Source organism: Epargyreus clarus, unplaced genomic scaffold (assembly GCF_041222505.1).
Source record: "Epargyreus clarus isolate Ecla_fem2 unplaced genomic scaffold, WU_Ecla_fem_2.2 ptg000008l, whole genome shotgun sequence".
Taxonomy (NCBI): Eukaryota; Metazoa; Arthropoda; class Insecta; order Lepidoptera; family Hesperiidae; genus Epargyreus; species Epargyreus clarus.
This window is the reverse complement of record NW_027332216.1, coordinates 8016083-8040913: the sequence shown is the minus strand read 5'-3', so window position 1 is coordinate 8040913 and position 24831 is coordinate 8016083. Positions and strand designations below refer to the sequence as shown.

General features: G+C 31.9%; 1 protein-coding gene across 1 annotated transcript in view; it reads left to right on the top strand.

Moving 5' to 3' along the window:
- The first annotated feature begins 5985 nt into the window (after positions 1 to 5985).
- The window catches only part of LOC140744310 (uncharacterized), a 33792-nt gene continuing 14946 nt past the window's right edge, over positions 5986 to 24831 (top strand). Inside the window, exon 1 of the mRNA XM_073075870.1 lies at positions 5986 to 6272. The gene's annotated coding sequence lies outside the window, so the exon portion shown is untranslated. The remainder of the gene's footprint in view (positions 6273 to 24831) is intronic.

The window sequence follows — 24831 nt, the reverse complement described above, 5'->3', positions numbered from 1 at the left end:
GCCACCTTATGGCGGGAAAACTTGATTAAAAAAACATCTGATCCTCAACGAAATTAACTAAAATATGCTATGTGATTTTAAAACATGTAATATATATAATGTTTTTGATCATGATTAATGTTAGTTCATGGGTAAGAATATGACTATTTATTTTTCTTATAACATTGAAATAACAAGCATGCAATCCATTTAATGGTAAGCGCCGCCCCATTTTACTTTTATTTATCACCCCTAGTGAATGGATTCCAACTTTACATTGAGGTCAACCACAGATGCATTGTTACCTCTAAGTAAGTTAATATCTCGATAACAGTGTCTTTCTATTATCACAGTCTTCAAAATTAAACAATGGCGCTTTAGACTTCTGTTAACATGAAGAAATTGGTATAGCCGTAGTGCCACTGCTCTCAAAGTGTTCTGATTAGTTTATTATATATGTAAGTATCATTAGGTAAGTATATTTTAAGAAACATAAAGCTGTATGACGACATTTTTATGTATTTCCCTATAACGAGTGATCAACAAATATCCATACAAAAGCCGTCCTTTTGAATCACAATTTATTTAACCAAAATACCTATATTTTAAATACTTGTCGATAATTAACCTACTTTTTAGAACTTTATTTCAGGCTGTGGTTATCAGGCATTCTGAAAACGTGAGTAAATAACGGTTCCTGATGTTTTGGTTTCGGTTGCAGTCGTGATGCATAAATTAATTGAATATCTACCTTTTCGCAGGCATGACCGGAGTTTTAAGTGTCTTAAAGTGCTTACGCTGAACTGCATATGAGAAAATTGCACATATGAACTTATCATTTCTATATTGAACAACGGTATGAATGGTAACGGTATAAGCATTAATCGTCAGTTCAAGATATTGAGTTTATATCATGAATATTCTTAATTGTGAGGTATTGTCAAATATAAGTATAAATAGATGGGCCGAGCGTGGATAAGTGATCGCCATCGTTTATATAATATGCGTTACTTTTATTCATTTTCTTTTGATTGCCATTTGTGTGTATTTCTCACTTACATAGATAAGTACGACTATTACAGCGAGCGAGCTGGAATAGTAAATGGAAGTGGCTATTGACACGTTACCAATAGTTTAAAGTTTTTAAACTCTAATAACATGCAAATTTAGTAGCAAGTATTTTTATTAATGGTAAGAACTTAAGAACCTGCGATCAATGTGTTATCTAGAACGAAGGGTAGGTATAGGTAATAGTTGTTTATGAAAGGGGAATTTGGAGAATACTTAAGAACCGTTTTAAGTGGCATACTTCCTGTTATTTATTATCTACTTGTAGGTTATTTCGTATTGCAATTATTAATCATCCTGGCTTTATGAAAGATAACATATTTATAGATAATACTAGCTGACCCGGCAAACGTTATGTTGCCATCATAGGTTAGTAAAGATTACTCACTCCTAACAAGAAAATGTACCCAGTTTTGAGAATTGAAATAGTTGCGTAAAAAAGTTTTGCCACGTCTCCGTGCCAAAATGTCCCTAAAATATTTGAAAAAAATATTTATTTATTATGTAAATTACGCAGTATTAGTTATTTCGTTATCGTTATAAGCCGTTTCGGAGGAGTACGGTAACTAACGTTGTGACACGAGAATTTTATATATAAGATAACAACAGGTAGATAATATTTGTACTTACTCGCGTATTTTCATATTTAACAATTTAAGTACATACATACGTTTAATGTATTGGTAATGATTTATGATTTCGATAGCATCTTAGTCACTGTCACCAATTTTCAATCCATTAAAGCTTAAGAATGATACGTGAATCACTCGTATCGCTGACTTACAACTTTACGCTGACTACTGTATCGCAAAGGGGTTAATGTTCCTTGCTTGCATTTAAGGCTACAAAAGTATACTCTTTTTTGATAAAATGTTGCACTTAAGTCGAATTATAAAAGCAATAACATGTTGCACTTGAACAAAATATATAAGTATTAGTTAATGATGTTATTTAAATGCCTGCAGAATGCCCATGGTATATTATTTTACATACAATATATTATAGGTACATAATATGTTGTGTTATAAATGTAGATACATTTACTATTTTATTACACAATGCGGATTTGCATACATAGATATGTATGTACATTATTCAATTATCTAAATGTAAGTAAACTACATAATTAAACCTTTATGGGTTAGTGCCCTTACCAAAATAATTCTGCAGGGGCGTAACGAATTAACATTACTACTTAATTTATCGGGGACTTTTTTAATGTATTTGAAAACGTTTGATGATCTATTGATTTTAAAGTAAAAGTCCAAATAAGTATCCTGTGGTGTCGGCTTGACGCTAAGAAATGTATACGTGAACAATACAGCTAAGCAGAAAATACATGTTTCGCAGCACGCAAATACGTTACAAGCTAACTTTATTTTTGACATAAATTATTCATTATGAAACGATAAATTACGTTCGAAATGCTTTAAATGGACTCATATAATTTATCGGTTTATATGTGGACCTAATGAGATTTTTACTTTATTTATATATTGTACAGGTACAGTGACAAGTGGGCGTGCACGGCCAAATCCTAATATATTAGGAATAGCTAATTAAAGGGCCGACTCCCTAGTCGGTAATCGAAAACGAACAATGAAAAATTGATACTTAGATGGCAAAGTAAAGAGAGTGATAATTTTAAAGATAATATTTTTTCATACATTACACCTTGTTCGACAGTATGCCAATTAATTTCCATACATAATAGACGTCTCAAGAAATGTACTCACCTACAGTAAAAAATATAATAAATATGAAGTTTAGGTACCTACTATATTATCTGTACGTCATCATACTTTCCTAGAATTGTAAACTACATTTTTTTATATAATATAAGAGTAGCAGACGAGCATAGAGTCCACCTGATGGTAAGTGGCTACAGCCGCCTATGGACATCTGTAATCAACCCCAGATAGGATTAGATATTCCTACCTGAGGTCGGCCACAGATGCGCCGCTACCCCTGAGGACTAAGCTGGAACGCCTCAAAAAGTCTGTCTCCCTTGTGTGGCGGTGGTACCGCCGGAGTCGAACCACAAAGGATTCTACCACCTTCAAAACTCTACATAATCATTCAAAACCGATTACATGACATTATGTAATACTTTTTATATGAAGTGCTTAGTATAATGAAGGTAGATACTTAGTAAACTTTTTTCAGCTGTTATTCAAAACGCTCTTGGCTTTTTTTTTTGGCTTTGCAACGGACAGGAACAAATTTAATATTTTAATAAGCATCTATATTGATGTAAGTTTGATTGGGAATTAAAAAAAAAAATTCTTACATTTGCGATTTCAAATCTGTGTTCTTATCGCATAAATTGGATATTTATTTTCAATATGCGACAGGAATCGGAAGTGGGATGAGTGAAATCGGCCATATGCCGCCACACCTACATACTTACTCCCGTTTTCCTCGTTGTCACTGGACGGGCGGTTCTAGCACCGACTCTTACCGCCCGCATCCCTGGAACTCCTGGTAGCCCCCTGTTAGTCGCTTCTTACGATAGACAGGGAAATAATGTATCATTACGGTACTATATGTAAAATACTCCATTGTACCAACGCTCTTCTCGTATATGTACATTCTACATATAAATGTTAAGACTAGTTACGAGTATATATATGTATACAAACGGAAAAGACATCGGAACTGCGGAATGCAGGAAAGTAAACATCATAATCAATTCTTATCCTGTTACAGAAACCAAATCTTCACCTCGATATAAAAGGTTATTGTCAAGTCAAGGTTGATCAGTAACTTACTATGTACATCACACGCGCGACACCAAAACCTAATGTTTTGACGAATTGTTTCCGATGCGTCACAAAACAATTGCCTAAATGTATCCGAAAATAACCTTTTAAGCAGGTTGCGTTTTCTAACATTCATGTTTACGAATATTTCCTTTATAATTTATAAGTATACCTTATAAACATATTTTATTTTATCAGAAATAGAAGATAGAACAATTAGATATTTATCAACATCCGACAAGTTAGTAGATCAAAATAGGGAAAATGCTCCAAATTTGAAATAACATTAATTTACATAATATGTTAAAAACAGGTGGAACATATATTTGAAAATAACATATTTAAAAGTAATTTCTAAGTCAGCGGATTCTTAAAATATTGTTAAGAAATTATATTGATTAACTAAAAGTATATTGCTTAACAATTAGGTGCCCATAATCAACATTAATTCATTTCATCTTCCACCTTGTATTTACCGAAATGACACCGTTACGTCGTAAATATACGTTATTGATACAATTGTCCATAATAAGTACTACTAAAATAATTTATTTATGCGATAATAAAAACAATTGATTTATTTATTAAATGTTTTGTGATGAAAACGGTAAAATATATGAAATAAAAACCAAATATACAAATTAGCGACTTAAGACGTATGCGGACGCTAATTTGAAATTTACATTTTTGCATTTCGTTTTAATTTGTAGCTCGATAAGAAACAAAACAATTTGTTTCAATTTACTTAGAAGCTAACATAAAATTAGTGTAATTAGGTATGCGGAGAATTTTGTTGCAAGTAGTTACGTATATCATTATAACACTTCACTGTTTGTATTTTAAATTTTAAATACTGACCTAGAGTATGATACCTATTAGTTTGTAATTGAGTATAAGTGTGATTAAATTATTTTAATGTACTTAGTTACAGTTTATTATGACTGACAAACAATGGAGTCTAGATTAAAGATTATCCTAAATATGACGGTAATATTTTTTTTGTTTAGATGGATTGGTTTTTATGTTTTGCTATCATACGTAACTTTCCAACTGCTAGATTTCTTCGTATTCGTATATTCTAAGACCTGAGGAGAAATTGTAGCTTACTTATTTACAAAACTAAGCTCTAAGCGGTTGACGCGATAAGCCTGTTGTTCAGTTATTATCACTGGGTAGTATAGATATCGACCTAAAACGTAGGAAATGGGCTGGTTTCAAATCTGTACCTTTTTCCAATAATTCATACTGCAATAACTTGTTGGATCTAGGCCTCGCCTATTTTCAGCAGAAGAATACAAAAATTGTTGAAGCCAAGGTCTAATATTGTATATACCTATATCACATATTTCTATCTTCCGTTGTTAAAACTCAATTAATCCAAATGTTTCCTATCAAAGATCGAAATTTGTGAAATTTCGATATACGCTAAATATTCGATAGATTGATTAATTTATTAACGGGCGTAAGTCATCATTTTTAATAATATTAAATGTCGAAAAAAACTTATGTTTATAAGGTGGTTTTTATGCGGCGAATTTTAGTATCATATTACAAAGAGGAGTTTGAGAAATTACTTCCAACGGTACAAAATTAAAATACCTGTAAGCGAAAATATTTTTCGAACGCAAGGTAGTAAGTTAGGACCTTTACATTTTTATTTATAGAGTTGTAATAATTGCGGGATCATTAAACTATGAAAGCAGCAGCAGTTAAGTTATGCTTCTGACATTGATGTTGTAAACTTTGTTTTCATCATTAAACAATTACCTATTGATTATTGTTCCACTGGATCGACTCTGATTTTTTCTGATGTGTAACGATGAATTAACGGAATATAACCCACCTCCACTCCACTTGCAGGTTGTTTTTTTATATGTTACTTTAAGAAATATTGTGATTGTAAAATTAAAATTTGTAAAATATAATAATAGGTTTTCGTAATATACCTATAAATAAAATATAGTACTTGGTAGAGGATTATCGTATAGAAACATATCGTCTCGCATAAGTAAATATAAGTGAAAATAATTATGTCTGCGTGAAGAAAACTGGCTCCCATGTGCTCCTGCGTTTTCCACACATAGGTCACAGGACTATTAATATCCTTGCGCTACTGAGCCAATGAATCTTTTAAATGGTCGTACGATGAGTATAAGAGGCAGAGGATTTGTGCCGCGCGTCCACACATAGCCTCGCCAAGACCTTGTCGCTACGCAAGGACGATCGCCGCCCCTTAGAGAAAAACCGCCATTTTCAAACTAGCACGGTCGCGGTGAAGATCCCTCTTGGGCAGTTTTCCTTTTATTTTTTAAGATTATTTTAATATTTTTATTTATGTTTTCAATTTAAATAATACATGTTAAGATAGAACTAAAAATTTGATACTGAAAATAAAGATCGACGTAAATTAATTAAAAGTGTGAGTGACATTTTCAACATCGTATCGTAGTCCTGGATAAATAGGTAAGTTAATATTTTACACATATGTTACAATTTTAAAATATTTTAGCATACAATAATTCTACCGGTACGTACCAATTGTAATTTTATATTAAATTTGATGTAAATTGGGGCAATAAAAATAAAATGAGAAAAGATGATCGAATCGAAAAGTATAGTTAATCTAATTAGCTCGCACGCTTAGTTAAAGCGCTCGTTGAAATCTATTGAACTAAAATACGAGCAGGAGCTATAATGATTGTCAATAGAATTAGACTACTTACAACAAAATAATCCGTAGTAATGCTACGAGAGTTAAAAATACTTGATTTGTACTTTTATTGCTTTCTTGAGATTTTTATTTTACCTGCAAAAGATTTTCGTCATATTTTTTGTATTAAATCGTACTGTCTTAGATTATTAACGGAAAATATGACACCCTATAATCTTACGTAAATCTAATCGTGGTTTATTCATCTGGAAGATCATAATCTGCGAAAAGGTGCTGAAATAACTTTTACTAAGTCTCGTAATCTGCCTGAAACATACCTGAAACCTTACAAACACTGATCGTGTTTCGTCTTTGTAAAAGTGATACATCTTTATTATTATAAGACGAAATAGGAATATTTATTTAATATTAAAATAAGGGATATAGTTCATTTGTTTGTACTTCACAAATAAATATAATGCTTGCAAGCTTATTTGGGACTTTCTGTAATTAACATGCCCTACATCGGTTATATTATGTATTAATGAAATATAGATTGAATACATACTCTCAAAATTACGTAAGCCGAAGTGCAAGCATAATAAATCACTATAGGGATGTAAAACTTCTGTCATACGATGCTGTCGTCTTATTTTATCGGATCAGTTGCATTTCTTATAACGTCGGTGGGATTCGTTGAAGAGTGCCCGTGCAAACTTTTGACGTTAATTCTAAATCACCTGTCATATCTTGACATGTCAATCAGGCTGCATATTAAATGCACTTTGAGACCAACGTGTTTGTTGTATAAATTGAATTCTCATGATAAAGACTGCACTACAAAAAGAATACGCGATGATCCGTAAAATATTTTCGTAATTTGTTGTTTGCTCTTGGATACGACTATAATGGTTGTCACAATATAAATTACTATTTTCGTTTACAAAACTGTATAGGATGCATAAGTAAAGGTAGCAATTGAAAAGCATTTTCCCATGCCTAGTATTGGTTAAGAATATATCTTCATTCAATTAATCTATATATATAAAAGCGAAAAGATACTCACGTTCAAAACGTATTAATCAAGGTTTTGACTAAACTGCTGAAGCTACAATCATGAAATTTGAAACATAGCTTCATTTTATATTGTAGATGCGCACTAAGAACGGATTTTTTGATATTCCGCCGTTAAGGGGGTTAAATGGGGGTTGAAAGTTAGTATGAAAGTCCGTCAGTTTTAAAGCAAACTGGATGAAAATTGGTATTTAGCTTTCTGATTTAAAGTAATAAAAATCTAATCTAAGGGTTTTTCCAAAATCAACCCTAAAGGTGGTTAAATAGGGGTTGACAGCTTTTTTTTAATTTTTCCATTTTGAAAGCCAGCACTATGAAAGTTAGCCATTGCTTTACTGGTTAGATATAATAGAACTTTAGTTCTACCGTTTTTGGAAAATCAACCCCTATGTGGGTAAAATAAGGGTTGTAAGTTTGTATGGAATTCCCCCAGTTTTGATGTAAACTCTATGAAAATCGGTATTTGGGTTTTCGATTAAAAATAATTAAACACTTATTTCACCATTTTTAGATAATCAACCCTTAAGCTGGTAAAATAAGGGTTGACAGCTTATTTTAAAATTTGCCAATTTGAAAGCTAGCACTATGAAAGTTAGCCATTGCTTTACTGGTAAGATATAGTGGAACTTTAATTATACCGTTTTTGAAAAATCAACCCCTATGTGGGTAAAATAAGGGTTGTCAGTTTGTATGGAATTCCCCCAGTTTTGATGTAAACTGTATGAAAATCGGTATTTGGGTTTTCGATAGAAAATAATTAAACACCTATTTTATTGTTTTTGGAAAATCAACCCTTAAGTTGATAAACTAGGGTTGACAGCTTATTTTAAAATTTGTCAATTTGAAAGCCAGCACTACGAAAGTTAGTCATTGCTTTACTGATTAGATATAGTGGAACTTTAATTATACCGTTTTTGGAAAATCAACCCTTATATGGGTTCAATAAGGGTTGTAAGTTTGTATGAAAGTCCCCCAGTTTTGATGTAAACTGTATGAAAATCGGTATTTGGGTTTTCGAGAGAAAATAATTAAACACCTATTTCATCATTTTTGGAAAATCAACCCTTAAGTTGGTAAAATAAGGGTTGAGAGCTTATTTTAAAATTTGCCAATTTGGAAGCTAGCACTACGATAGTTAGTCATTGCCTTACTGGTTAGATATAGTGGAACTTTAATTCTACCATCTTTGGAAAATCAACCCTAATGTGGGTTCAATAAGGGTTGTAAGTTTGTATGAAAGTCCCCCAGTTTTGATGTAAACTGTATGAAAATCGGTATTTGGGTTTTCGAGAGATAATAATTAAACACCTATTTCATCATTTTTGGAAAGTCAACCCTTAAGTTGGTAAAATAAGGGTTGAGAGCTTATTTTAAAATTTGCCAATTTGGAAGCTAGCACTACGATAGTTAGTCATTGCCTTACTGGTTAGATATAGTGGAACTTTAATTCTACCGTCTTTAGAAAATCAACCCTAATGTGGGTTAAATAGGGGTTGAAAGTTTGTTGGGAAGTCCGCAGATTTTGAAACAAAGTCTATGAAAATTGGTATTCAGCTTTTTGATTGAAAATAATAGAACACCTATTTTACCGTTTTTGGAAAATCAACCCTTAAGTTCGATTAATAGGGAATATAAATTTATTTTAAAATCCGTTAATTTGGAAGCAACCACTATGAAAAATTCTCATTAGACTCAATAAAGCATCTGAGTCACTGTTTTTTTTAGATCAACCCTTAGAACGACTATAAAAGGGTGTATGCATTATGTCTTTCTGTTTACACATCTGTTTCAGCATTTTTAGCAACTCAACAATCAACCCCATTAGGGTATTATTAGTAATGAAAGTTTCTTTAAAAACCGTTATTGAAGTTATTTCCTTTGGCGTGTCTGAAAAAAAGAACATAGAAGAAAAAAGCAGAGAAGTTTAGTGTAGGGCGAAATTCCACGGGCCGATGTAACACATATTTTTAACATGGGAATGTATTTCGCGTGCTGAAGTGCAGAACAGCGGTTTTTTAAGGTTCCGTACCTAAAGGATAAAAACGGAACCCTATTACTAAGACTTCGCTGTTTGTCCTTCTGTCCGTGTGTCACAGGGCTCTATCTCTGGAACTGTAATAGATAGACATTTGAAATTATTACAGAGGATGCACAATTGTGGCCGCTATAACAACAAATAATAAAAATAAAAAAAGTTGAAAACAAAAAGGGGTCCAACACAAACTGCTATTCCATATTTTTCCAACTAACTTTTGAACCGTTAAAGGTAGACAGTTCAAATTTTTACAATGTGTGTACTTCAATGGCTGCTGCAATATTAAATAATAGAAATTTAAAAAAATGAAAATTTTGGTTATACGGACCCTCCAGGTGCGGGTTTGACTTGCACTTGGCCAATTATTAGTAACGCGCAGACCCGCGGGCCACCAGGGAAAGTCGCGGGCTACACACCACCCGTGGGTGTATGGTTGCCGACCGCTGGTGTTGAATATTATCTTTCAGAAATTTGCTGATAAAGTATCTATTGATGCATATGTACATAGGAATGTTTTTGAAATTCTACTAAGGAGGTAAAAGAAGTGTTATATGTATGTATACGGGAATCTTTTAGGTTCGAAGTTAGAAACGTGATTTTTCAGAAAACGTCTATTCAGACAAATACACGACAACGTTGAAGGGGTGCAAATTTCATATATGATAATGCGTAAGTTTATTCAATTTAGCCTACATTTTGGTATACTGATTAGGTACATCGCAACTACTTAGGGCACACTGCGTGCCAACATTTTGTCCTGCCGTGGGGTATGGTTGTGGTTATGCGTGGATTAGTGATGGTGATGTGGTAGACACATAGACCTTGGATTAAAATTTTGGGCTAGAACAGGGCTACAGTATCCACGGCCTGTAGTACGAGACTAAACGGGGACTTCTGGAGTTGCGGGCGGCATGAATGGGAGCTCTAATCGCCCAGCCAGAGACCCTGGAAAGAACCGCTGCATGTAAGGCCCCATATAACATGGAGGGTTCCTATGGAATAGTGTAAATAATAATTATTGTATCCTACATGAAACTTATATTTTAAAGAAAACATTCATTACAGTCCACTAATTAGAGTTTTTGTGTATGTTTCTACAGAAAGCTTGACTAATTTAGGTACACAGTGACGAAAAAAAAAGCTTTTATTAATTAAATATTAATGCTACTTTATCGTTAAAATTGTTAGGTACAAATTTACGATTACAGTTATTTGTATGTCATATAATATTGTTTTACGCGGGCGAAGCCGCGGGTTCTGCTAGTCTGTTTATAATTTCAACTTGATTCTTTTCTTATATTAGTACTAGGTACTTTCAGTTGCATTTTTGAAAACAATAATGAACGTTTACTTTTTTTGGGTTAAAGTTGGTACATAATTTATTTTGGTGCAGTGAAAAAAGTTAATCCAGTTTAAACAATAAAAAAATAGTACCTACCTATGTTTCCACTAGTATCTTTAATAGAATTTCAATTAACAAGCTTGTTAAGCTCACCGCTGTGGTCTAAACTGCTATTTGTTCGAGATACACAAGACGATAGCTGGTGTGAGGCACGGTTCATGTTAATTCAATCGATAGTGAGAACGTTGCCTTTATTCGCTCTTAGATAGCTGCAAGCTTGTTAGCGTCTTTTTTACGAGTAAGGCAAGCATTTTTAAACTTGTTCTTGTTACTACTAAGATGTTGTTAATAAAAAGTTGTTTGTGAGTAAGAAAAGAGGCGCATGCCTTTTGAAAATTCTAAATATTTTTCATATATCATTAATGAATTGGAATTTAAATATAATAATATATCAATTTAAAGAACTTACCTATACCTAAGAATAACATCCTTATTTTAGTGGAAGCGTACAACTAATTATCTTTATTTATTAAGTACCTAATTATTACTTTGTAAAGTTAAAAAAAAAAACAAATAAAAGTAAAGGTATGTTCATTTTTGTTTGAAGTTAGTATACCTAACATTACTTACTACGTCTAGATCGTGATTTGCAATAGGATATAGGAACAACAATTTCATGGTAAATTTAAGTGTCAATGGCCGTGTTTTTTCGAATTATATGAATCATAATGATTACCGTAGCCCCTTCGTTTAAATTCACAGTTTATAAGAAACGTGGTCATTAGGTGATAATAAAAAATTTAGATGGTAGTTCTTTAGATGGTATATTTTTATTCCGTTGATTCCCAGCTACTATTGAGAGGAGATATCTAATGACTAGTTTTGTTTTTACTAATACCGCGTAGGTACATGCCAATTGGCGTTCTCATACAATCTGTAATTACGATGAGTTTGTATCCGACTAATCACATGCCAATCTTTATGTAACAATTTTGCTATTAGTTATTGTTAAAGTTATTATTAAGTGGGTTTTTATGATCTACAATAGTACCTACTGTGTTAAGAGCCGTAAGAATCGTTTCAGATTTAAACTTTAAGTCATTCGGTGTACTTACCTACTTAGAATAGCTAAAATGTAAAATCCTCTAAATGGCTACCATATCTTCCCACCCTAGGACTAAACATTATAATAATGCTAATCTTTGTTATTCTATTTATTTGTATTTATCAAAATATGGACTATAATAGTCCATATTTCTAACATTAAAGCCTAAGACTTATATGTATGTGCACAGTATTTAATAATTTTACTGTTTTATATTTACTGTTGCTTGGTTATATACAGATACCTACTTAACTTTTGTCCTTTTAAAGGGTCCTATAGATAGGGTATATCCTTATATAATTTTATCAAAATTAGTCCAGTCCATAAGCCGTGACAACGTAACAGAAAAATAAGTGGAAGAGTTGACTTCCACGTTAAATTATTTTTGCTATTTGAAAACAAAGTCATATAAAGTCTTATGCGGCAAGATTACAACGAGAACTTATCAACCAATCCTTTATTTCGTGTCGAATAAATATTCACACCCACAAAAAGTTCTACTCTTATTCAATACTAAAACATTCGAGTAATCGAAGTGCACAGCGTGAGTTTCAATTAGCATGGCATGCGATTGTACCGATGTCGATAGTTCATTTGCACTCTTACGGTTTAGTAGGATACCATTGTTCGAAGACACGCCTCTACGATGGTACAAGGACTAAGGCAAATGAACTGTAATTTCGTTTTATATTTGAGAGTAATTGAAGCAGCTAACAGAGATTTTAACGCATATCTAAGTCACATCGGTTCTAGTCGATTCGCTAGTCCAAAAGCCATAATTTACCTGCAGTCCTAAACTATTTCAGTAAGTATACATAAATACTTACTACTATACGCTTATAAAATATAAACAGTCATATACAGTCAAATTTTACCTGTATGAAATTTTTTTTATCATAAAGTAAAATAATATTAAATAAAAAGTTTGTTATTTACTGGAAAATAGTTGGGATATACATATAATATATGATTGATATATGTAAGTAAAAACTTGATTTCACAAACAAGTTTCGGTATATTTAATTATTAATAGTAGGAGTAGCACATGTGGTAATTAAAAAATAACGGAAAAAATGTTGCAAACTGAATATATACCATAAAAAAAGTAAATAAAAGATCGTATTAATTAATTGCTGCTTAATTGCAGACATAAAGAGATATTCATTCAAGATTTATTTGATTCCCAAAAAAACTAAAAAACGATATGCTAAGCCTAAATTGCAAGTGATTACTCAGTAAAATGATAACATATCTCCTCGATCAAGTTCCGCAAAGCTTAGTTAGGGCTACCGCTACTTTAGTATTTTGTCGCTAAGATTTCATTATAATTATCTATGTGTACTTATATAAGTATTATATTATTATTTAGTAAATAACTTTGATAAGTAAAATACTCATAGTAAATACTTTAATAAGTAATTGAAAACAATTGCAATTCTCAAAACTTGTTACACTTTCTTGTCAGAAGTGATCAATCTATCTTTTTTACTAATCTAAGGTAAATAATAAGAAATACCTAGTTACTTGATTTTCCGATATAAATTTTAGTATAAGTACGTAAAAACAGTTAAAAAATCTTTAACAATTGATATTACCCACAGTATATTGACAATTATATTTAATTATGCAGGAATTTAATATACCCATTTGAATCTACTATTAAGTATATTAAGACTAAAAACTTCAGCCCTGTAAATTTAAAATACAAGTCGTATGTTATGTCTTGATTATAAAATACAACCTCGTCTTCGTTTTAGGAATGGGTACCTAATGACTGTCAAAGCATAATCGATTGCCACGATTAAGTTTGCACAAAGAAAGTAAAATATGCATTCACATAATATCTCGGTGTGAACGCTTAACGAGCGCCCTTGAAATCTCTTCGATCACACACACGTAGCCGAGTAACTTAATAACGATAATCAGTTATATTTAATTTAAACTATTCCTACATCATAACAAGTTTTACGCTACTGTGGATATTCTACTAATTATGAACACCATTAATGAATGTCATTTCCGCCCGTTATAAAAATCAATCTTAACTAATTTTGCCTACACAAAAGTTCAAATTTAACAATTTGTCTAGGAGACAATCGATAAATTTGAAAGTTCGGTAAGTTATTGTTATTTTTGGGTTTGGTTTGGGTGTGGTTATAACTAATGGCGTTAATAGGTACCTTAACCTGTAGTAGGTACTGTCATCGACAAATGCCAAACTAGGTACATCATAAAAGTAAGCCTCCCAATTATTTATCCTATAACTTCATATGTGAGTATTTAATATGTGAGTTTTGATTTATTCACATTATTTCTCCCAGAAATGTTGCGTAAAACTATTCGTAAATATTTTAGGAATGGTATTACGTAGTACCTACAGGTTCAGTTATGGTGACAGGACAGGTAAGAAGAGGCTTGGTAATGGTAATAGGTACACTAGCCAGTATAATAACATATTCACACTATATTCAACGCAGAAATCACAGGCTAGAAACTAGTTTCATCTTAAAAGCTTTTCAAAATTTATCGTTTGCCAGTAAATTCACTCTTCGCGCAGGATTTTCGTAAAACAACGAGGTTATTATCACATTCTTTGTCATTTAACTTAGACCGTTAAGATAAGAATTACGCCCACGGGGTAGCCAGCGTACAGCATAACCTAGGCAATTATGAGAAAATAAAGGAATGCCTTGAACAGGTGCAGAACTACAGATAGTTGCATAAAATGCGTTGGCGTTGTGTTCTTTATTTTGTGGCTATTTATATAGATGTACTAGTAAGGATTGGAGTTTGCAATAAATGCTGTAGGGCAGGGTGCGTCGTAAATAGTAAATGGTGGATACCATCAAACAGGTTCGATTTGCAGTTACGACGCATCAGAGCTACAGAATAAAACTACGTAGAGCTACGGACATATGAGTGAATCATTAAGAGTTGTGTTGAAATTATGACTAAATATTATGCTCTCTCACTGCAGCTACTTTGAAATATTACCTCGTGTTTATAAGGCGATAAGTTTATATGGTATGCTTTTCATTGGACTGAATAAGAAATTATCCCATTGAATGTGTGTTAAGTGTGTAAATGGCCAGGGATGGGGACTGATTATTAGTATGAACAACATTAACTTAATTTTTATTCTTTGAATGGTATTAACGCTTACTTAAATTTATTTTCTTAACAATATTACATATCTACTGGAAATGAACATCTGAAAAAATGTCAATGTTTTTTTTTAACTTTAGAATATCAGTAATGTTCTGACATGTTTATCAGAATATTCTAGTATACAAATAATAATCTGTATAAATAGTTCCTGTTTTGTGAGTCTAGTTGTTCCATACAATTCTTGTGATGGATTCTAAGTAAATGGAATCAATATCTTTGAACTAATCCAAGTGAAGATAAGACAGTTAGATACCATCAGTACGGTGACTATCTAGCATCTTGCGAATACAAATTAGTTTGCACATTAAAGTTAACCGCTCAGTACCTGGCACATTTGGCGACTAAGCCAAGTAGGCCTCCTCAGGCCAAGTTCAATGCCAAGAATCCGCTGTTCTTCCCAAATGACATCAATAAAGTAATAATTCCGAACACGTTCTGCTGATTCCGTTTTGTTTTTCACTTAAATGATCTTAAGGATTTACGTCAGTAATATCTCGTTTATCCGTAATTTTTATTAAGAATTCTGTGTGGATCAGGTTTAATGTAATATGACTCATGGGAGTTATTTTTATGAAATAAATTGTTACAGTCAGTTAAGCATTGAGTTAAGCTTATTATGTCAAAAATAACAGCCAACATGATATTCATTATACCTACCGCCATTGCTTACAACGTTCCAAATGTATCACAAGTATGTACTGCTTAATAACATGTTATCTACGCATGATGCCCTATTTGTCTTCCTCTTATTTTATACGTTAAATGTGTCATGCTTTTGCTAGTGTTTTTATATTTTAGAAGTAACGGATGGATGCAGTTCAATTCTCTAGCTACATTTGATTCTAAATAGGTTTTGATCTAAATCAGAAAAGAGGTCGTAATTTACAATGTTTTAAAAAGGTCCTCACTCTAGCTGTAACTATTCTCACAGCACAGACGTGTATTATATGTCTACTAAGTATATTTTTATGATTACATTTGATATTTTATTTGCTTAACAAAATGACTTATTTAACTTAACTTAAGTTATCGCATGTCATAAAATACTTACACGTGAAAAGAAAGTATTAACTCAAAAATTTAATCAAATGCTAATTTGCCGTGCATAACATTTGTCATACATTATATCAAGAAAACCTTAATCGCATGCGTCGCTGTCGTAAATAGTCGGCATGCATAAAGTGACCAATCGTTTTGGATTTGTGAGACAGTCCCAAAAATTGAAATGAAAAATTAAAAAATATCAAATAAATTAGTATATCATCGCAAAAATACACATGATATTTACATTTATATTGAGGTCAAAGCTCATAACGATAATCTTAATCACAACTTGTGAAATGTTATTATAAAAGTAAAGCAAAGTAATGTTATGGATATAATTTTCTTCAGTTATTGCAAATTTAACATGTTTATGAGTATTTCCTAAGAACAATCGGATAGTTGCAACCGGTTTGGATCGATCCCATATTGGTGATTCAAAATGTTGGCTGCCAGATTCACCCATCACAAGGTCGGTGAACTCTAAAGTTTTAATCCCCAGAAATATAATTACAAGATTGCTATCACCGCAACACGTACTAAATAAGGATGTTTTGTTCATGTGGTGGACGAAACAAAGGCTTTTTTGTCTCCCCGACTTAATTAGGCAACATAATAACAATCAGAACGGTTTGTTCTATATGTCTGTAATGAATAAAATCTTTTGTCAGGTAGCGTTCCACTTCGTTTCGTTTCCCGTAATATCTGTTTCATTCTTTGTGTGAAGCTTCTTCACGCTTAATATATACATGAATAATTAACCATGTAATAAAAACGAAGCAAGTGAATTTTATTTGTATCCTTCAAATTGTTAGTATGACATCACTTGGGAAATTGTCTGATAGGTATACGTATACGTACGTATTTTCCTATGGACGTACAGGACTTTTAACCATACCTATTCGACAGCAATATAAACCGATTTTTAAAATGTATAATAGCATTTATGTTATATAATAGCAGTTTGTAAATAATAAAAATAATGATGGAATTGCAATGTCAAAGCAACAAAAATTATTTAATTTATTCATGTAAATAAGTTTATGAAGGGACTTAAATGTGAATGATTGTTATTTTGCAGATAAACATAAAGATTTTTTGATAAAACAGCAAGCTTTAATTACTTAATTTAAGCTGATGAGAATTCAATTTAAAATCTAAATATACGCCTAAGTGCATCCAAAAATGTAAGTTTATCTTAATTTTAACAACATATTTAAGTGTTGAGAAATAACTCCATTGTTTTCTGTTCTAAACAAACTTAATGTATTTTTTGTTTATTTTGTAAATTGCGTGTACTCTTATATGTTTAAGCAAAGTCTTCTAAATGTATATAACTCAAAGGTGACTGACTGACATAGTGATCTATCAAGGCACAGCCCAGACCACTGGACGGATCGGGCTGAAATTTGGCATGCAGGTAGATGTTATGACGTAGGCATCCGCTAAGAAAGGATTTTGATCAATTCTACCCCCAAGGTGATAATATAGGGGATATAGGGGAAAATTTTACTTCGTAACGCAAGCGAAGCCGCGGGCAAAAGCTCTTTTCAATGTAAAGTAGGATAGAGTTCTTTAATCTTTTACGTACACACTAAATCTATTATGTCTGTACATTATAAGGACAGGTCCAAGGAGCACTAACATAAAAAATAATAGCGTATAATTGAAAGGCTCGATCATAAAACGATTTTACACTCATTTTGTAACGGGTATTTTTCGAACAAATATTCGCTCAAGTTAACAAGTCAATCATTTTAGTCTCGTCTGAGTAAACATCAATTAGTTACCGTTGTATTATTGTGATGCGTAGTGATTATTGGGACGGTAATTTCTTGAATTGATAAACATAAGGCTGTTGACATGTATGCAATGTTTATCAATGTCATATTGCCCTGATAATCAATGATAAATCTATTATTGAAATAATAGATTTGTAACAATATAAGAATAAAAGTAAATAATAACATTCCTTAATAATTGTATTGGATTACATATACGAGTAAAAAGTACATTTGCACTGTTTTAGCTAAATGTAATACTTAGTTTATTTATTTGTAAATTAGTTAAATGTATTATATGTCTACTCAGATCGTCGCATTTGTATTTTTAACATAAAACTGACACTGAAGAGTTTTACGTTTACATAAGTAGTATCACAATTAATAAAGATATAACCCAATAAATCCGTTTAATTAGAGCACGACCTTCAAAATACCAAAAATAGTCGTACGACATTGAACTGCTTGATGAAAGATAGTATAAAATACGATCTATTATCACCCGTCCATACAATTAAGACGAAACAATGAGAAAGTGGTTAGCTGAACATAAGTTGCAAGATGTTAGAATCGCCGGATGGCGTGATACCATCGCCAGCTACCGCCCGTGACGTTGCCAAACTAAACGGTTTATTTTGGATTTATTAACAGCTTCTAATATCAAAACACTAAACGATTCCCATTCTACATGACCTAAGACTTTCCTGCGTACCCAAGTCTGGCAGTATACTTATTCCACGGAAGATTTTTAATGAAATTAATCTAGGAAATTAACAGTTCACCTGATGGTCCGTAACCATTGTCACCCATAGACAATGGACATCTAATGAAGTAGGTCACAAATGTTTTTCTATAGTGACGGATTTTGAAAGACTTAAATCTTTCAGAAAATCATAAAAACTATTAACCAGCATTTAGTAAAGTAATCTGTGGATACAAATTCCCTAATGATAAATATTAAAGTCTAAGGTACTTAGCATGACGTCATCTTATCATTATTTGGCTAATCTTTGTTACCGATTTAATATGCCTTGACCATAGAAAAATGAAGCTTCTTATGGCTTCAGATGTAGGTATCATTTATGTGGAACAGACCCTTGATTACTGCAAAAACGATATTCAAGTTCTTTTAATGTTTACTAATGGACTGGTTAAATGTTTCAAGTTTAACGTGAAATATTTAAAGCCTATAATTGAGCTTGTAGTTCAAGTTCATATGTTACTCCGTGTTTACCATGCAATGTTATAACTTTGAATCAAAAATATTTGTTAACTTTCTCAGTACTTACGTATATTTTAAACAATACTGAGTTAATTTATCCACAGCAATAAATAACGGTATTTTAACATAAATACCTATTACCCAAATATCGATTGTAAATTATTTCTGATGGCAGAACAGTGGTTACAAACCACTGTTCTGCACTCTTTTCACTTTAAGTATAAAAAGAAATTGCATTTTAAAGCAATTTGTTATCTAATATCTACCATAACTTTGCAATGCTTACCTACTAAACATCTGATTGTCCTTTTTCTTTGGGTATGTTTAAAACGCCAAGGATGACTGTCCTGTAATTTAAATAGATTAAAAGTAATTATGATGATCTGAAAAATTCTGAACATAGTAGGTAAAGTGTAGAATATCTGCTTATTGACCTACTTGTTTATTCCAAAACTGTATTTTTTTGTAACTTCTGTATTTTTTTCAGCCAAAACAACTTCTGTCTGCCACTTGATCAAGCTGACTCATTAGTGCCTATTATATCCAACGAAGAAATTAAATTTCTAACGTATCTTAGTGTAAATAACACCTGCAAATCGTTAATATAACTTTTTACGATAAACAACAAAGTTGATTGAATAACATGCAACTGGTAAAATGACCAAGAGGTGTTCCCTGATTCCTATGTCGCCTTATCTTTTTGCATCCTCACTACTTTATTGTATGAATACGCAGTAGCATATATATTTTATTGACAATTCCAGAACTTTTGAAAAATAGGTAGCTACCACTTGTAGGTACAGAAATCGAAAACTCGCGTTAATGAAATTTATTTGCAGATTTTTCTTTTAACTTTGCGTACCTAATGATCAATATTGTTCTGTAAATGATTTACAAATCAAAAGAAAAAAAAAATCAATTATTTTAATTTATTTTATTATACTATTTAAAAATTTGTATTTAACTATTTCTAATTATTACGAACATACGATAGGAAGTAAAATTAATTATTTTATGTTAAGTAGGTACCTAATGTAAAGTTACAAAGTGAGAAAGTTAAAAAGATAAAGTAAATTTGGACAAAATGCAATATTGATTCAGAGATAAGCAAGATGGTTGATTGCCTACACATTTTACAAGATAAGCGAGCTATTTATTAAGAAGTAACATGAGATATTTTATTATTCTAAACTGTTTATATTTTAGGCTTTAATAATTTACCGAAATCTTTCTGAAAAATAAACAGAGAATAATGTTAGCTGCACAATATTATATTACTTCGTTTTACTTTAACAATATTTTAATTATTATCTACAAATATTTATTTTTTTAAGCTCTTGATAGGTTAATGTTTTCCACAATAATTCAGCGCGTTGCTTTTCTCATAAAGTTCCATGTGCGACGTTTGGGGAATCCCTTCAGAAAATAGGTATTAGAATATTTACACCCTTCTGCATACATGCATTTACGTTTCAAGAATGATACTTAAACAAAAATACCTAAATCATAGTAAATAACATCCATTGTGAAGTCATGTAATAGTGGCTCACGTCATGCTTGCATGAAAATCGTGATCGTAGGGGAAAATTGACTTGCAACTCGATCACGGAACGGCCAGCGTGGCTGTATGAGGGCCAAGGTATCATGTATGAATATCTTTAATATTGCAATTTAATAACGTTAAGGTATTATGGAAAATACAATATACCAGGCTCAAAGATATTCCTATGATAAGGAAGGTGGAAGTAACCACAATTATTTGAAATTGTGATAGCAAAGAAAGGGTCATAAGTCAGTTGTTTAAATGCTGCCTGTAAACTAATGTTCAAACACCATGCCAGCTCAACTATGGTTAGAAAATGTTAATCATATATAAGAGAAAACATCCGTAATGTCTTTAAGTTAGTGAAGTGAGTCTAGTAACCCACCTAAGTATATCCAGTAAGAAATTGTTGGAATCTTAGCAGAGTTAACAAAGTATTGGTTAATGAAGATGTAAATAATTAACAAAACACTGAAGGCTTCCCCAATCTCCTGATGAATGTCTTAATTGCATTTTTTCATTTACAACCATACTAAATTATACAAAGAATTTAAATATGTAATGGCAACATTAAGACGCCTAAAAAATGATGAAGCGTATGGAAATGTAAGCCACATGCTGCGTAATACAGTTTTTATGCACTTCAGAAAAACTAAATGACCAGGAAAATATGCTTATGACACTCTTCCTTACAACTCCATTTATTCACTAACAACATAAATTAATTGTAAGTAAGACAAAAAGTATAAGAATAATTATAATATCATTAATATCATACTTTTTCATCAATTTGCATATAAATCAGCGAAGCTCAGTGGTATACATTTTGATATTTTAGGTAATTTCAGGGCCAGGGTTCAATCGTCCGGCATTGATTTTTGAAGCTGTGTGCTTATTAGAAATAAAAATACATTGTTCGGAGACAATTAATTGGTACTCTGTAAATATCGATGACGTAGGTACGTACTTATACAAGTTACGATGACCATTGCTGCAAAAATGCCTACAACTACAAAACAAAAAACGGATATCTCACATTTCTGTAACATTGTAGCTATTAGATCATTTACATTCATTGTATAATGTTTATGTTAACGAGTATTAAACTTTTTTCTAGCTAAGAAGGTTATGCATTTAATTTTTTAATGAGACTAACAGTAATATATTAAAAAAAACTTAATATACAGTGAATTTATGGAATAAATATTCGTTATTTTTGAATTATTATTGTTACATTCACTACAAACATACTATAAAATACGTATTCTAAAGATGCATGTCACGAAATACTGTAAAAAATATTAAGTCAAATTTGAAAAGATCAGATAATTTGATTATTTTGCAAAAAAAACACTGGCGTAGTCTCACATTGATATTTGCCAATGGCTTTACAACAATGAAGTATAAAAAATAAAATAATCCTACTTCTACTTACATATTAACTTCAGTACATAGTATGGTAATTTTGATAACGATCGGTGCACTATGTAATCGGATAAAACATACAATGGTGCAAAAAGAAACCAATTTACAATCAGATCACTTTATGATACACAATAGCGTTTCTTATCATAAGTACTTGAAGCAGTGTTTCTCAAACATTTGCACAGGGGTTGAAGGGCCCAACGAAAAATGACGTTCAAGCGATTGTTTTTCAGCTTTGCAAAGCCCACAAATATTAACATTTTAATTAATCACAGGAGAAATTACTACAGAAGATATACTATAGACATTACCTAATTCATTGACCTATTTTAGATACAGAATATTTTTATACAATTCTTATCGCTGAGCTATTTCGAGAGACTTACTAACATGAAAACTTGATAATTTGTAGACTTTTGCAGACGTTCAAAAATAACTCACCGTAGAAGTGGGCAGTAGACTAAATACATTTGAGAACCTCCGACCCACAGGATGAGATACAGAATATACCTACATAATGTATTCCGGATAATTAAAAGCGTGGTGTCATAATGTATTACAGTAGTATGTACAAATAGTCGACGTCCGGTGCAGGCAAACGTGTTTCTTCGTAAATACTTTACCATTATTATCTCAAATCATTCATGCATATAGATATAATTATTTTATAATTCTTATTATTGCTGCAGAATTTATATTCATATTTTTTGGAGTTTATTGGAGTTTACTCCTTAAGAAACGATTTGAGTTATAAGGCCCGGTACGGAAATTTTATGAGGAGTAAAATCAAGTGTAACACGAAAAGTTGAGGCGTAACGTAGAAAGAGACAAACATATATATCTGTAGGATTGAACGTGTAAAAGAATGAGATGGAATACATTACACAGCGTATCTCATTCTCGGGGTCTCCTCTTTGCGCGATACTTCGTAGTCTCACTGTATAGTTCACTACCTCCAGTCTGAGAGTTGAATGTGTGCGTATGTTTGTACGTGTGTGTTGCGCGCCTGCGTATTACGAAGTTCTGCCACAACTTGTATACTGCTGCCGAGTACAGGGTATGCATGCTGTATAATAAATGCATATAGTAGCATCTATTGTATACACCTATATACAACGTACATAAACAGCAACCTAACCATCAAGTTTTAATGTTTTGATTTTAAAGTTTTCTTGTACTTCTATGCATTGATACGTGTATTTTTTTCTATTCGATATATATCATAATTATCGTTCGTAAGGAGTAAACTCCAATCGTGCGTCGTAGCTGACACACACACACTTTTTTTAAGACAAGTACGGCGTTGCTTCGCAAGCAATTTTATATTCGAAATAATGCAATCCTGCCGTCTTCTCGACACAAAATAACTATTGAGTAGATAATATATTGTTTGTGTAAACTGTAATAACTTAATAATTTATTTAATTTACACACACATTTTGTAAAAACTGAATAGCTCTATTATACCGTATAAGCTAACGTTATAATTGTTTTATTGCTATTTACAGTGCGGTACTAAAACTTCCATATTACAATATGGCTTTGTTGGTGTCTCTCCGTCCTTACTCTTAAGGAATGACATGTTTTTTTAAGTATTTTTTAAATCCAAGCGACCGATAAAGCGATCAGGCTATCTGATGGTAGCTAAGAGTAGTTACCGTTGCTTATGGACTTTGTACACGTCATACGGCTGCAATTTTCCTTTAATATAGAATTTTATTTCACCTATAGTTTAATACTGTAACTGAGGAATCATATTTACATATTACTCAGGCTTTTAAAATAATACATCTTATATATAAAATTCTCGTGTCACAATGATAGTTACCGTACTCGCCTACTATCTATTTTTTATACCCTACATGATAAGGGTTGTTCAACCTTAACATTTTTTTATTTATATGGCAACACAACATTTGCCGGGTCAGCTAGTATAATATAATATAACACTTATACCAATGCAATGATACCTAAGTTGTTGAATTTTGGCCTCACAATCGGGGGTCGGACTTTGGAACTAGACACGCACTTCACATTTTTTAAAAGTTCTGTAGGTATTAGAAATTAATTGTCACTTGCTTTATCAGTGAATGAAGATATATAGAGGAAACGGATACGCCTGAGAGAAAGGAAAAAAATAGGACCGCAAGGTTGTATAAAGTATAAATGAGTATTACCTTTTGGATTATGGTCTAAAACCCTTTTGAACCGAGTCTGATCGAGCACCTGTGTTTGTTGATGTTAAAAATATATTTTTTGTAAAATAATACGCTGTTATTACAAATAATTTTATCCAAGAAGGCTTATGTCATCATATAATTTACAAACCATTTAAACTGGTACATATCCGATTATCCTCAATGCAATTCTAACACGATCTACGTAATTAAAATCATTAGATTGACAAGGCAATTAGTGATCCGGTAATTCATTTGAATCACGTATCTTTCCCGGTTATTACTAGAAAAAAATACCTAGACATTTAACTGATGCCTCGTGCTCCAAAGATTACATTTATTCTTGATTTCTTGAAGTTCCTTTAGATAAAACATACTGCGAGGCATAGTCTAGTTGTTACGATTTTCAGTTAAATTATTATCGGTGGTAGTTCCGGGGTTAGTTATTTAAGAAACTTT